General features: G+C 42.1%; 1 protein-coding gene across 10 annotated transcripts in view; it reads right to left on the reverse strand.

Annotated features, from left to right (window-relative positions):
• Window positions 1-17,500, reverse strand: part of cast (calpastatin) — a 100,779-nt gene that overhangs the window by 74,484 nt on the left and 8,795 nt on the right. The gene's annotated exons all lie outside the window — the stretch shown is intronic.

Genomic DNA, 17,500 nt, shown 5'->3' on the forward strand with positions numbered 1-17,500 from the left:
TTGGGCCCAGGCATGAAAACGTTTAAGAACCCCTGCCTTAGTGTAAGGAGTTAGGCTGAAACAAATAGACCAGATCAGATCATAACAAGTGAATAGAAGGTTGTTCATACTGTACTTTGTAAACACACACACTCTCACACCTCACGCAAACAGTATGGAATTTTAAAGCTATTGTTTGACTTGTCTCTTTAAAGTGCAAAGTCTGCATTCCTATCAGCTGTACCTCACCCACAACTTGAAGGCTCTGTGCGCCTCCTCTACTTGGGTGGAGCGTGTGCAGACAATACAGCCTTTGAGTGAGTCACTGTGACACAATCATTTTTTAAACGGCGCTCTGAACTTGCTACTCTGGTTTGTGCAGCCAACACAAAGATTGACCGGCCACTGAAGCTTCCAGTCCAGGACCATGTTTTCCATACATAGTAGAATGCTCTAAGGCGGCCAAATATAAATGAGTGTCGTCTCACCTTGTGACATGTGGAACATGAGCCTCGGGGCCCGGGGTGGACTTACAAGAATAGTTTGGTGCAGTCAATGTAAAGACTATTTAAAGAGGAAATGTTACAACAACTACAATTTGCAATTTGGGTGTGCTGCATATGCAGCATGTGCCAAGCCGTCCAACCGCCAATACGTGTGAGTGGAACTGAAATGCTTGAATGCCCAGGGTGAGTGGAATGTGTGGGTGTTGGAACGGTTCCAATCGGTTAAGCAATGTTGGATAAGGAGAGTTTTTTATATTGCCCGTTCATTTTCAACGGGAGAAATTCCTGGTAATTTCGGGTAATCAGGGAATTTTTGGAACCGGGGAACATGCTGGCTTGAATGTCCCAGGTGAGATGAGTGTGGGGACGGTGGAACGGTTCAAATCGGATGAGAAATGTTGGATGTGTAGTAGATTGGGGCGAAAAATTCGGGAAATTCTGTAAAAAATGGGAATTTTGGAAAAGGAAAAACAAGTTTTGCGTTCCATATTTCCGATGGTGGTTGGATGGTTGAAAGATTGGTATCAGGTTAAAAAATGGAACATTTTGAGAATTTAGGGCATTGTAGAACTATGAATATGTTCATTCATTTGAATGGAAGTTACCTGGAAATTTGGGAATTTCAGGAAAACCGTGAATCTTTGAAAATATTGATACCAGCACAATTGTCCTAGACCATATGAATGGGTTGGTGTTGGAATTGGTAAAAAAACAAACAAACAAACAAAAAAGTAGTAATAGTTTTAATTGAGAATGAATATTTCGGAATCCCTGGAATTTTGGGAAAACCGGGATTTGTACGAAAAAGAAGATAAGATCATTTGTTGTCCCAATTAAGAGGAATGTTGTGAAGAAGGAATAGTCAGAAATGGTTGAAAAATGTGGACTGTGCAAACTTTCCAGGAAGAGGTAAAAATAAGGCTTTTGAAAACCAGGAATTCCTGGAGTTCTTTTGAAACTGGAAAATGGTAGTTTGCTAGACCAAGGTGAGATGAGTGTGCTGACGGTGGAACGTTAAAATCGGATGAGAAATGTGCGATATGTAGTAGATTGTGTAATTACCATTCATTGTCAATGGGGAGAACATTCCAGGAAAAATGGGAATTTTGGAAAAGTGAAAACATGTTTTGTGTTCGTTATATCGGAAAACTAGTGCGTGTGTGGATGGTTGAAAGGTCGGAATCGGGTTTAAAAATGGCGTGAAATTTTGAGAATTTAGGGCAAGAATATGTCCATTCATTTGATTGGGAATTTCCTGGAAATTTGGGAATTTGGAGAAAACCGGGAATCTTTGAAAATATTGAAACCTGCACAATTGTCCTGGATTATATCAAATTGTTGGGTGTTGGAATTTTTTGAATCGGTTAAAAAATGTTGATGAACAAACAGTTTGAATTGAGAATGGGTATTTCGGAATTCCTGGAATTCTGGGAAAACCGGAATTTGTAGGAAAAAGAAAATATGAGTGTTTGTTCTCCTAATTAAGATGAATTTTTTGAAGTTGAAACGGTTAAAAATGTGGAGTGTGCAAACTTTTTAGGAGGAGGTAAAAATAAGGCTTTGGAAAACTGGAAATTCCTGGAATTTCTTTGAACTGGGAAAATGGTCGTTTGATTGACCAAAGTGTGGACGGGGGAACGCTTGGAATCGGGAGAGAAATGTGGGAATTGTGCATGTTTGAAAATTGGCCCTTTCATTTTCAATGGGCAAAATGTCCCGGAAAAAGGGGAATTGTGGGTAATGTGTGTTAACTTTAACTGCTAGACTGCAACAAAGACAGCAGGACAGGTGTCATGCAGGCAAGACGTACATGACACCTGTCTACATGCATGTTCCACCTCAGTAGTCAGCAGGTGACACTCCCCTGTGGTGCATGTAGACAGGTGTCATGCAGGCAAGACGTACATGACACCTGTCTACATGCATGTTCCACCTCAGTAGTCAGCAGGTGACACTCCCCTGTGGTGCATGTAGACAGGTGTCATGCAGGCAGGACGTACATGACACCTGTCTACATGCATGTTCCACCTCAGTAGTCAGCAGGTGACACTCCCCTGTGGTGCATGTAGACAGGTGTCATGCAGGCAAGACGTACATGACACCTGTCTACATGCATGTTCCACCTCAGTAGTCAGCAGGTGACACTCCCCTGTGGTGCATGTAGACAGGTGTCATGCAGGCAGGACGTACATGACACCTGTCTACATGCATGTTCCACCTCAGTAGTCAGCGGGTGACACTCCCCTGTGGTGCATGTAGACAGGTGTCATGCAGGCAAGACGTACATGACACCTGTCTACATGCATGTTCCACCTCAGTAGTCAGCAGGTGACACTCCCCTGAGGTGCATGTAGACAGGTGTCATGCAGGCAAGACGTACATGACACCTGTCTACATGCATGTTCCACCTCAGTAGTCAGCAGGTGACACTCCCCTGTGGTGCATGTAGACAGGTGTCATGCAGGCAGGACGTACATGACACCTGTCTACATGCATGTTCCACCTCAGTAGTCAGCGGGTGACACTCCCCTGTGGTGCATGTAGACAGGTGTCATGCAGGCAAGACGTACATGACACCTGTCTACATGCATGTTCCACCTCAGTAGTCAGCAGGTGACACTCCCCTGTGGTGCATGTAGACAGGTGTCATGCAGGCAGGACGTACATGACACCTGTCTACATGCATGTTCCACCTCAGTAGTCAGCGGGTGACACTCCCCTGTGGTGCATGTAGACAGGTGTCATGCAGGCAAGACGTACATGACACCTGTCTACATGCATGTTCCACCTCAGTAGTCAGCAGGTGACACTCCCCTGAGGTGCATGTAGACAGGTGTCATGCAGGCAAGACGTACATGACACCTGTCTACATGCATGTTCCACCTCAGTAGTCAGCAGGTGACACTCCCCTGTGGTGCATGTAGACAGGTGTCATGCAGGCAGGACGTACATGACACCTGTCTACATGCATGTTCCACCTCAGTAGTCAGCGGGTGACACTCCCCTGTGGTGCATGTAGACAGGTGTCATGCAGGCAAGACGTACATGACACCTGTCTACATGCATGTTCCACCTCAGTAGTCAGCGGGTGACACTCCCCTGTGGTGCATGTAGACAGGTGTCATGCAGGCAGGACGTACATGACACCTGTCTACATGCATGTTCCACCTCAGTAGTCAGCGGGTGACACTCCCCTGTGGTGCATGTAGACAGGTGTCATGCAGGCAGGACGTACATGACACCTGTCTACATGCATGTTCCACCTCAGTAGTCAGCGGGTGACACTCCCCTGTGGTGCATGTAGACAGGTGTCATGCAGGCAAGACGTACATGACACCTGTCTACATGCATGTTCCACCTCAGTAGTCAGCAGGTGACACTCCCCTGAGGTGCATGTAGACAGGTGTCATGCAGGCAGGACGTACATGACACCTGTCTACATGCATGTTCCACCTCAGTAGTCAGTGGGTGACACTCCCCTGTGGTGCATGTAGACAGGTGTCATGCAGGCAGGACGTACATGACACCTGTCTACATGCATGTTCCACCTCAGTAGTCAGCAGGTGACACTCCCCTGAGGTGCATGTAGACAGGTGTCATGCAGGCAGGACGTACATGACACCTGTCTACATGCATGTTCCACCTCAGTAGTCAGCAGGTGACACTCCCCTGTGGTGCATGTAGACAGGTGTCATGCAGGCAGGACGTACATGACACCTGTCTACATGCATGTTCCACCTCAGTAGTCAGCAGGTGACACTCCCCTGAGGTGCATGTAGACAGGTGTCATGCAGGCAAGACGTACATGACACCTGTCTACATGCATGTTCCACCTCAGTAGTCAGCAGGTGACACTCCCCTGTGGTGCATGTAGACAGGTGTCATGCAGGCAGGACGTACATGACACCTGTCTACATGCATGTTCCACCTCAGTAGTCAGCAGGTGACACTCCCCTGTGGTGCATGTAGACAGGTGTCATGCAGGCAGGACGTACATGACACCTGTCTACATGCATGTTCCACCTCAGTAGTCAGCAGGTGACACTCCCCTGTGGTGCATGTAGACAGGTGTCATGCAGGCAAGACGTACATGACACCTGTCTACATGCATGTTCCACCTCAGTAGTCAGCAGGTGACACTCCCCTGAGGTGCACGTAGACAGGTGTCATGCAGGCAGGACGTACATGACACCTGTCTACATGCATGTTCCACCTCAGTGGTCAGCAGGTGACACTCCCCTGTGGTGCATGTAGACAGGTGTCATGCAGGCAAGACGTACATGACACCTGTCTACATGCATGTTCCACCTCAGTAGTCAGCAGGTGACACTCCCCTGAGGTGCACGTAGACAGGTGTCATGCAGGCAGGACGTACATGACACCTGTCTACATGCATGTTCCACCTCAGTGGTCAGCAGGTGACACTCCCCTGTGGTGCATGTAGACAGGTGTCATGCAGGCAAGACGTACATGACACCTGTCTACATGCATGTTCCACCTCAGATGTCAGCGGGTGACACTCCCCTGAGGTGCATGTAGACAGGTGTCATGCAGGCAAGACGTACATGACACCTGTCTACATGCATGTTCCACCTCAGTAGTCAGCAGGTGACACTCCCCTGTGGTGCATGTAGACAGGTGTCATGCAGGCAAGACGTACATGACACCTGTCTACATGCATGTTCCACCTCAGTAGTCAGCAGGTGACACTCCCCTGTGGTGCATGTAGACAGGTGTCATGCAGGCAGGACGTACATGACACCTGTCTACATGCATGTTCCACCTCAGTAGTCAGCAGGTGACACTCCCCTGAGGTGCATGTAGACAGGTGTCATGCAGGCAAGACGTACATGACACCTGTCTACATGCATGTTCCACCTCAGTAGTCAGCAGGTGACACTCCCCTGAGGTGCATGTAGACAGGTGTCATGCAGGCAAGACGTACATGACACCTGTCTACATGCATGTTCCACCTCAGTAGTCAGCAGGTGACACTCCCCTGAGGTGCATGTAGACAGGTGTCATGCAGGCAGGACGTACATGACACCTGTCTACATGCATGTTCCACCTCAGTAGTCAGCAGGTGACACTCCCCTGAGGTGCATGTAGACAGGTGTCATGCAGGCAGGACGTACATGACACCTGTCTACATGCATGTTCCACCTCAGTAGTCAGCGGGTGACACTCCCCTGAGGTGCATGTAGACAGGTGTCATGCAGGCAGGACGTACATGACACCTGTCTACATGCATGTTCCACCTCAGTAGTCAGCGGGTGACACTCCCCTGTGGTGCATGTAGACAGGTGTCATGCAGGCAGGACGTACATGACACCTGTCTACATGCATGTTCCACCTCAGTAGTCAGCGGGTGACACTCCCCTGTGGTGCATGTCGACAGGTGTCATGCAGGCAAGACGTACATGACACCTGTCTACATGCATGTTCCACCTCAGTAGTCAGCAGGTGACACTCCCCTGAGGTGCAGACACACCAGCAGCAGTGCCAGGCCCCGACTGACCCAGCTGGTCCAACCCGCTGGTGCACCATGGGAAAGTACTGTGGTTCTTCTTCTTCTTGTGGTGTGAGCACACCTGCGCCAGTCAGTCAGTCAACACCTGCTGACATCATCACCTTCACGACACACGACACACGACGCAATTGCAGACTTTGTCAGCCAGACACACACATTAGTGTCTTCTGTGCATCAGAAGTGACGGGGTCGTATTACCGGGGCCCCTGGGCTTTTGTCAACTTTAAGGATTTCAAGAGAGAAATAATGACATCTTAATTGTTAATATAAAATGAATATAATACATTGAAGTTTGATAATAAGGTTGCTTTAATCAAAAATTCACCTACTGTACACCCCAATCAAAAATACTAAATGGTTGGTTCCACCAAAGCTAGCATGGAACACTGACTCAACACACACGTCATGGAACACGATATGATATATATATACGTATATGTGTATATATCATATATATATATATATATATATATATATATATATATATATATATACAGTTGTGAGCAAAATTAGTTGGACAATTATTCCGTATTTTGTTTATAGTCATATCAAATAAAGATGTGTCAAATAGACAAATGCAACTTCAATTCTAACACTGTATTACAAAATAGCAAAAAGGACATTTTTCTTAATATCTCATTGACAAAATGATTCAACCCCGTAGTTCCATGCATCTTTAGTACTTAGTAGAACAGTAATGACTTCCTTCAAAGGTGATACACAAGCTTCTTGCAAGCATCTACAGTATTTGAGCCCATTCCTCTTGGGCAAAGGCCTCCAGTTCATTAATATTCTTGGGCTTGTGTGCTGCAACTGCCTTCTTCAAGTCCCACCACAGCTTTTCTAGAGGATTTAGGTCTGGCCACTCCAGAGTCTTCCAGCCCTTCTTCTGATGTTGATTTGGAGGTATGCTTGGGATCCTTGTCCTGTTGGAAGGTCCAACGTCTCCCAAGCCTCAGCTTCCTCACTGACTTCATGACATTTGCAGCTAATATATCCTGCTAGGAAATAGAATTCATAATGCCTTGAACGCGCTGGAGATTCCCGCTACCTGAGGCAGAGAAACAGCCCCAGAGCATGATTGACCCCCCACCATGCTTAACAGTAGTCAAGGTGTTCTTCTCTTTGTAAGCTTCATTTTTTCTCCTCCAGACATAACGTTGATTCATAGGCCCAAAGAGATCCACTTTTGTCTCATCACTCCATAGAACAGTTTCCCAAAACCTTTGGGGTTTGTCCAGATGATTTTTTGGCATACTGGAGTCTATTTTCTTGTGCCTGGTAGTCAGAAGTGGGGTGCGCCTGGGAGTTCTGGCATGGAGGCCTTCATCTCGTAGTGCACACCTTATAGTCTGGGACGAAACCTGCGTTCCCCCCTCTGCAATGTCCTGTTGTAGTTCCTCAGCTGTTACCCGGGGGTTTTTCACCACTGTACGCACACAGCATCCTCTTTCTACCACGCCCAGTAGTGTTTCCACTGTGCCTTTAGCTTTAAACTTGCGAATTATGCTCCCAACTGTGTCTCTTGGAATGTGTAATGTCTTTGCTATTTTCTTATATCCATATCCTTTCTTATGAAGAGAAATGACCTCCTCTCTTGACTTCTTTGACCACTCCCTGGACTTCACCATGTTGCAAATACACCATTGACCATCTACAAGAAGCTGAGCGTCACAGTCTTTTTCAATCAGTTTAATTGTTGCTCCTTATCGTTCTAATCACATCTACAGGTGTTTTCAACACCTGATTGAAAAGACCTTTATTCAAATTCTGTTCTTAAGAGTTATGATCTCCAATGAGTGAATAATTTTGTCAATGAGATATTAAGAGAAATGACACTGTTTGGTATGTTACAAAATATAATGTTGTAATTCAAGTTGCATTTGTCTATGTAATGCATCTTTATTTGATATGACTATAAACAAAATACGGAATAAAATGTCCAACTTGCTAAAACACCAAAATTGTGTGGGGGTTGTATAATTTTGATCACAATTGTATCCATCCATCCATCTATTTTCTACCACTTATTCCATTTTGTTGTCGCGTTTTATATATATATATATATATATATATATATATATATATATATATATATATATATGTTTAAGTGAGGACTTCTGAAGGCCATTCTAAAACCTTCATTCTAGCCCGATTTAGCCATTCCTTGACCACTTTTGAGGTGTGTTTGTGGTCATTGTCCTGTTGGAACACCCAACTGCACCCAAGACCCAACCTCCCCCCTGATGATTTAGGTAGGTTGTCCTGAACAATTTGGAGCTAATTCTCCTTTTTCATTGTCCCATTTAAAACAGCAGTTCCATTGGCAGCAAAACAGGCCCAGAGCATAATACTACCACCACCATGTTTGACAGTATGTATGGTGTTCCTGGGATTAAAGGTCTCCCCTTTTCTCCTCCAAACATATTGCTGGCTATTGTGGCCAAACAGCTCACTTTTTGTTTCACCTGACATCACAACTTTACTCCAAACTTTACTCCTTTACAATATCAATCCAAATAATTATTATTTTTGCCATAATCGTCCAGCCCTAATATATTTAGGTATAGATATAATAATCAAGGAACTAATGAAGGTTTTTACATGTGTTTTAAAAGCCGATTCCAACAAAATGCATGCGATTATGTATTTGTTTAGACAACACACTGGGGTGTCTTTGTATTGCAAGTATTGGCCGTCCTTCAACACTATATGTGTTGTACTGTTAGCACTTTGCACTCCATCACTGAGGTGCGTAAAAGAGCTGCGCTAAGAGCTCCAAATAAAAAGGGCACACACATCATAACCGCGAGTGTAAATACTTCCATCTATTTCTGCACCAGCAATCCACTGCTTTCTCTCAAACTCATCAAAAGATTACATCAAATGTACACAAGCTTATTATGGGATGTGAAGGTGCAGGATTCATGGAACATCCGATACATAAGCAACTTCACATGTAAAAACTATTATGTAGATAATACACTGCAATGGGCAAAAGTCTTGGGTCATGATTAGATAGGTAGTTTCAGTACACATCACCCAGCAACATCAACAAGTGTGGAAGGTGTTTGCCAGTATTTCCCACACACGGCTTTTTATGCGGAGTGGCCCATTGCCAACAGATTTGGAACACCACAAATAAAGTTGAAGCTACCTGTTCAGACTTGCTTATAAACACATTATGATGGGACTGTTTGTGAACGTGGTCGTAACGCTTGCTTGTTGCCAACTTTAGCGGCTGTCAGTATATTGTACTTATTTAGCAAGTATTTAAATCCCTTTGGATTGTCTTTAAAAAAATATATATATTAAAAAAAAAAATATATATATATATATATATATATATATATATATATACACACACACACATACAGTGGGGCAAAGCAGTATTTAGTCAGCCACTGATTGGGCAAGTTCTCCCACTTCAAATGATGACAGAGGTCTGTCATTTTCATCATAGGTACACTTCAACTGTGAGAGACAGAATGTGGAAAAAAAATCAAGGAGGTTTTGGCTCAAATTTCTCAGGATACATGGCCCCCATTCCTTCTTTCCTCATCACGGATAAATCGTCCTGTCCCCTTAGCAGAAAAACAGCCCCAAAGCATGCTATTTCCACCCCCATGCTTCACAGTAGGTATGGTGTTCTTGGGATGCAACTCAGTATTCTTCTTCCTCCAAACACCACCAGTTGAGTTGATACCAAAATGGATACATGATGATACAGCAGAGGATTGGGAGAATGTCATGTGGTCAGATGAAACCAAATAGAACTTTTTATGAACTATCTATGATTAAAATGACAGACCTCTGTCATCATTCAAGTGGAGAACTTGCATCATCGGTGGCTGATTAAATACTTTTTTGCCCCACTGTACATCTACACACATATATACACACATGTGTGTATATACCGTATACATATATACACACACATACACACATTTATGTATATACATACACACACACACACAAATATATATATACATATGCACACACACACACAGAGAGAGAGAGAGAGAGACGGAGAGAGACAGAGAGAGAGAGAGAGAGAGAGAGAGAGAGAGAGAGAGAGAGAGAGAGAGAGAGAGAGAGAGAGAGAGAGAGAGAGACTTTTTCTGGTCTTATTGGACTTTTTTTTTGTAGACTGCCCACTAAAGAGGCTGCTTCGCTCTATGACATGCTCTACAATTATGTGAACTTTCTATTTATGTTTATTTTTAAGAAACTAGAATGTCTTCTGAGAACATTTCTAGTCCAAAAAGTAGATTCTTCCCAATGGTGCCAAGAGCACTCACAGGCAGCTGTGTCTCGCTTGTGACACATTACAAAACGACAAAAACATAAGAGATAACAGAAATAGTTGTTTTATTCCAAAAAAAAAAGTTTTTTCTTTTCTCATGATTTTTCCTGACCTTTTACCCAAATGTATCCAAACAAATTGCACGCACATGTGTCATAACCAGTTATGCTAATTCGACCAGCGTGTACCTAATAACCCAACCCAGCCTAGGGTTGTAGAGTATACCAGTACTAGTATAGTATCGCCGTACTAATGAATCAAAAAGGGTACTGGACTCTGTATGTTGAAGAGGTTCATTTAGCCTCCTGATGTGTATTTATAAATGTTATATTTATTTAGGCTAGTAAGGTTAAATGTTGTACTCTGATGAAGGCTGAAGAAGAAGGTAGTCGTAACTTGTCAGCTACAAAACTTTACCTTACTAGCCTAGATACATCTAACATTTATACATAGGTACTATACTCTGTTTCAAAAGTAACGCTTTCCCATTTATTTTTTTTAACGGTCATGGTCATGTTGTGACATTGCTGCTTTTAGGAGCATGTATGGCAGCGCACACACACTGAGTACTTACAAGCAGACACAGTGTAGACAGAAAAGGGAGACTGGACGCATTTTGGTGTAAAAAGTCAAGATAAAGGTGAAGTTATAACACTGAAACACCTTCAGGAAGAGCTGCTTTAACACATGCAGCTAACATCCATCCACAGTGTTTTAGCTACTTCTAAATCACTAACCCTTGTCTCCATGGAAACAAATAAAGTCAGTTTCTTACAAGTATCATTATCACTGCAGGACGAGGAATAGCTAAACATACTTCACTACACAGTGTAGGAGGATACAATAGCTCACCACCATCACAATGTAAACAAATGCCATGGGTGGATCTACACCTGACATCCACTGTAATGATACCAAGTACAAGAGTGTATCTAGTCGATACTACTATGACTACATCGATATATATATTTTTTCTTATTCACATTATATTCAAAAAACTCAGGAAATACGTCCCTGGACACATGAGGACTTTGAATATGACCAAAGTATGATCCTGTAACTACTTGGTATCGACATGATCCATACCTAAATGTGTGGTATCATCCAAAACTAATGTCAAGTATCAAAGAAGAGAAGAATAAGTGATTATTACATTTTAACAGAAGTGTAGATAGAACATGTTGGAACAGAAAATAAGCAGATATTAACAGTAAATGAATAAGTGGATTAATAATATTTTTTTACAGTTTGTCCTTCATAATGTGTATAAAATAATAGGTGTATAAATGACACAATATGTTACTGCAGACTAATTAGGAGTCTTTGTTTGTTTACTTACTACTAAAAGACAAGTTGTCTAGTATGTTCAACATTTTATTGAAGGACTAAATGACAATAATAAACATATGTTTCATCTACACTAAGATATTTTTTTTAATATAAAGACAATAATTACATTTTTGTGATCCCCTTTATTTACAAAAGTATCGAAATACATTTTGGTACCGGCACCAAAATATTGGTATGAAGACAACACTAGACTTATTGTACACACACACACGCACGCACGCACGCACGCACGCACGCACGCACGCACGCACGCACGCACACACGCACGCACACACACACACACACACACACACACACACACACACACACACACACACAACACACACACACACACACACACACACACACACACACACACACACACACACACACACACACACACACACACACACACACGTTGAGGAAGCAGCGCCTTTGAGCGTGATGTAGAGCATGTGAGTGTCCACCAGAGGGAGACAGACACCACCTGAGTAACATTGACTGGCTGTGGTTCAACAAGCCACGACTAAGGCATTCATGACCTTTGACACATATTTACATCATCTTAGATATTGAGTATGAAAATGTGCTTTTCTACATTTGACAGATTTTCAGCAACATCCTTCCCAGAATATTCAAGTAATATCACATAGGGTTAACAGATTGGCTGTGCTGTTTGTTGTAAGGGAAAATCATCAAAGCACCATGTGTGAAATTATTTCCTTTTTTTTTTTTAAATCTAGAAGGTTCAATTGACAGGTATGCTTTTATTCTGATGAGGAACACTTTTCTACAGCAGTGGACGCCAAGGCCAAGATAGTGAAAGTGGGTAAAAGGGTCAACGAGAGCGGTGGTGCTCAAACTCTTTTCACCAAGTACAACCTCAGAAAAAACTTGGCACTCCAAGTACCACTAGAATGACCAACAATAAAACACAGTGGTGTAGTAGGCCTAAGTATTGATTAAATACAGAGTCACGTGTTACAACAGCGTGGCTTCATAGTAAAAGAGTGCAGGTACTAGACTGGCCTGCCTGTAGTCCAGACATTGAAAATGTGTGCAGGCTAAAATATGAGGCAGGAGACTGTTGAACAACTTAAGCTGTACATCAAGCAAGAATGGGAAAGAATTCCACTTCAAAAATGTGTCTCCTCAGTTCCCAAACCTGCACTGAGTGTTGTTAAAAGGAAAGGCCATGTAACACACTGGTAAACATGCCTTTTCTACAATGTGTTGCTGCCATTACATTATAACTTCATGATTATTTATTTGTTTGTCAGTGTGAAGATGAAATATCTTGTCTTTGCAGTCTATTCAATTGAATATAAGTTGAAAAGGATTTGTTGTATTCTCTTTTGATTTAGTATTTACACAAGGTGACAACTTCACTGCTTTTGTGTTTTGTAACATAGTCTAAGACCAGCTGAGCCAATCGGTGGCCACAATACTGAACAGTGTGCTCGGATTGGTTTGGTCTCACCTCGTGGACAATACTACTGTCGTTTTTAAATGTTTGGTTTATTTATGCTTGAAAATGCTCCATTGAGGACCCAACAATTGCGGAATATGCTTGAAGAAAATATCCCTAAAAAAATCTGCAATGCGGTCAAGCCGCAATATTTGAAGTGCGATGTTAGGACTGTATACCCTTTGTAATTATATTTAGTCTGACATTATGTCTTCTGTGGGACATACTTTTTCTCTTGACATTCCTTTTCATCCACTTTTACTTTCATCTCTTTTATTAGAAATGTTGCCGTAGTAACAGTTTGAATTGAGAATTGGTATTTTGGAACTCCTGGAATTTTGGGAAAACTGGAATTTGTACGCGAAAGAAAATATAAGCATTTGTTCTCCCAATTAAGAGGAATGTTTTGAAGATGAAAAGATCAGAAACGGTTGAAAAATGTGGACTGTGCAAACTCTCCAGGAAAAGGTAAAATTAAGGCTTGGGAAAACCAGGAATTCCTGGAATTCTTTTGAACTTGGAAAATGGTAGTTTGCTAGACCAAGGTGAGATGAGTGTGTGGACGTTGGGACGGCTCAAATCGGATGAGAAATGTGAGATATGTATCCATCCATCCATCCATTTTCTACCGCTTATTCCCTTTTGGTGTCGCGGGGGGCGCTGGTGCCTATCTCAGCTACAATTGGGCGGAAGGCGGAGTACACCCTGGACAAGTCGCCAGCTCATCGCAGGGTGTGGGATATGTAGTAGATTGTGTAATGCCCATTCATTGTCAAAGGGGAGAAAATTCCAGGAAAAATGGGAATTTTGGAAAAGTGAAACCATGTTTTGCATTTGTTATATTGGAAAAGTTGTGTGTGTGTGTGTGTGTGTGTGTGTGTGTGTGTGTGTGTGTGTGTGTGTGTGTGTGTGTGTGTGTGTGTGTGTGTGTGTGTGTGTGTGTGGATGGTTGAAAGGTCGGAATCGGGTTTAAAAATGGCGCGAAATTTTGAGAATTTAGTCCATTCACTTGAATGGGAACTTCCTGGAAATTTGGGAATTTCGAGAAAACCGGGAATCTTTGAAAATATTGATACTAGCACAATTGTCCTGGATTATATGAATTGATGGGTGTTGGAATTTTTTGAATCGGTTAAAAAATGTTGATGAACAAACAGTTTGAATTGAGAATGGGTATTTCGGAATTCCTGGAATTCTGGGAAAACCGGAATTTGTACAAAAAAGAAAATACAAGCGTTTGTTCACCCAATTAAGATGAATGTTTTGAAGATGAAACGGTTGAAAAATGAGAAGAGAAAAAACTGAAACTTTAGGGCAACATCAAAGAGTCCCAACACACACACACACACACACACACACACACACACACACACACACTGGGAGGGTTTAACCGGTGGCTGAGAATTCAGGGGAACTCAACAGGATGTTGTGTTTTGCAGCTATTGTTTTCCCTTGTCATTCATGTCTGCTAAGTCATTTATCTCACAGATTTACATGCTAAAAACCTCCAAAGAAACACTCTAATTAATCCAGGGCTATTCAGCAGCGTAATGAAGAGGGCCACAGTTTCAAGAGTCCAAGTCCTCAAGGGCCAGACATCCAAATGTGGATGTACAGTCAGAAAGTGCCTCCGCAGGTTATATTCCTTTGAGACTTAGTTTACAAAGTCAACACATCATTTTTCACACGGCACTGTCAATAAATTCATTATTCTGCCATCGCTACTGGTTTCCCGCGCGTGCAGCTAGTTAACAATATGAAGAAACAGAGGCTCTAGTTTATGTTCTTTTGAAGTGTTTTGCTTCCTCAGTTTTATTTCTTTACACTTTTTCCTTTATTTATGTTTGTAAGACTGAAAAAATAAACATGAAATAAACATAGCAAAGGTATAACTTCTTTTGTGTATTTTACATAAATAAAATAGGTTTAGTGGTAACATATTCACACAATAAACTACAAATGTTTACACGTATAAAAATGACACAACATTCACACACCAAACATTGTATGCGACTTATCACTATTAGCGTTGTCGCCCTCTCCTGGTCAAATTTAGCACTAGACATAAATAAAATAGGTTTAGTGTTAATATATACGAAGGTCCTGAGTAGTCCTGGGTTCTTTTCTGCACTCGGGATCTTTCTGTGTGGAGTTTGCATGTTCTCCCCGTGACTGCGTGGGTTCTACTCCGGCTTCCTCCCACCTCCAAAGTCATGCACCTGGGGATAGGCCCCTCCCACCTCCAAAGACATGCACCTGGGGATAGGCCCCTCCCACCTCCAAAGTCATGCACCTGGGGATAGGCCCCTCCCACCTCCAAAGACATGCACCTGGGGATAGGCCCCTCCCACCTCCAAAGTCATGCCCCTGGGGATAGGCCCCTCCCACCTCCAAAGACATGCACCTGGGGATAGGCCCCTCCCACCTCCAAAGTCATGCACCTGGGGATAGGCCCCTCCCACCTCCAAAGACATGCCCCTGATTGGCCACACTAAGTGGTCCCTAGTGTGTGAATGTTGTCTAACTGTGTTGGCCAGCAGTTGGACAGACCTGAATTCCTCCATTGTAAGACTTGTGATTAAAAGTGATGGTTAAGTGAGGAAGCTTCAATTGATCAACAGTTAATCTGCTGGGGACATTGCCTCAAGTAGAATGGAATGCGTAGGGAGGCATTCTTTGGACACTTGCTCGAGGTTGCTATGGTAACACCTGCTCTCAAACACACACATTGCATACTCCCTGGTTTCTATGGTTGGAGCATTCCATCTGAAATAGTGGGGTGTTGGGGGGGAACCCCGGGAGAACATGCTTTCTTTTCCCCTACTAGAATATGACGAAGTTGTCACTACGATGGAGGCCAGGAATGTTTTCTTTAAACATACAGAGGTGTACTTCTAACAATTTTAGAGCCTAATTACACTACCATATTTCCCCATCTATAAGCTGCTACTTTTTTCCTAAGCTTTGAACCCTGCGGCTTGTACAAAAGTGCGGCTCATTTATGGATTTTACATTGCTGACGGCCAAATGATGAAACGGATTAAGCAAAGAAATCAAACAATGTACTAAAACTATCCACTTTAAGAAACCAATCAAACTCAAAGTGTTTACAAAGTACGAGGAAGAATAATCCTGATAAACATCTTGAACCTTATTAAAAAGAAGAACATCTTATTCACCTCATAAAGGATGAATAAAAACATCAGTGACTTTTCTGTTTTGTTTGTTCAGCCGTTTTACTGCCCTGTTACAGGCACCATTTGGAAACAATTAAAGTGTAAATAAACAGTAACAAAATATTGTATGTAAATATCTCAGTTCCCAAAGTACCAGTGAATATTTGCAGATCATAGTCCGGTGCGGTTTATAGTCCGGAAAATGCAGTATTTATAGTCACGGTGGAACCTAGTGATGTGCGATACCACTTATTTCTTTCTGATCCGATACCAAGTAATACCGATCTGATACTTTGTGTCTGTAAAAAAAACAATGATGAAAATGTAAGAAAAAGGAGCAGAAAATCAAAAAGTAATGGAAAAAAAGCTGAATTTTTTTTAACGAACAATAATAATACAAATAGTCACCAATGACACAGCATGTTGTCTTTAGTCAATACATTTTAGCATTTTTTTTTTTTTAAATAGAAAAATATTGAAATGGCGCCCCCATACTTGACTTTTCGGTAAGCAGCCTTTGGTTGAAAAAGTTTAGACACTGAGTTGTCATCTAAAATATTACAAGCTTTAGAAGCTCTCAGAATAAAAAATAAATCTATAGTTTAACAATAAACAAAGTTTAGTTAGTTAACAAATAAAAAAAAATCAACTTCATGAATGAATTTATTTGAAAACACTAATAAAGAGTTACATTTGTAACTGAACATTAATATTTTGGTACAGCCAACATTAGACACACTATATTATTCAGTTACATAATCTTATTATTATTATTATCATCATCATTAGTAATATTGTTGTGTTCTTACATGGGAATAAAATAATAGTAAAAATGAAAGAAAAAAGAGCAATTAAATTGGTACGTAATGAGAAAAAGCTGAAATGCTCAGACTAATAATCAATAATAATACACTTAGTCACTTATAACACAAAGCTGACACAATATTGGTTTTTAGCTTTTTTTGTGCAAATAATAAAGATATCAAGATGGCCTCCGCATTCTTTGACTTTTCACTAAGCGGCACTTGGTTGAAAAAGTGTGGACACCCCTGAAGTAAAGTATTTAAGTATATATATTTCAGCCTGGATCCGCACGTCACTACTGGACGTGACAGAAAAGAATTGAGAGCAAGTATTAAGTTTCAGTTTCGATGTTGTAGGAACAGAAGCAGTAGCGCTGGGGAGTGGCAGCAAGACGGACAAAAC

Source organism: Nerophis ophidion, linkage group LG16 (genome assembly GCF_033978795.1).
Source record: "Nerophis ophidion isolate RoL-2023_Sa linkage group LG16, RoL_Noph_v1.0, whole genome shotgun sequence".
NCBI classification, from domain to species: domain Eukaryota; kingdom Metazoa; phylum Chordata; class Actinopteri; order Syngnathiformes; family Syngnathidae; genus Nerophis; species Nerophis ophidion.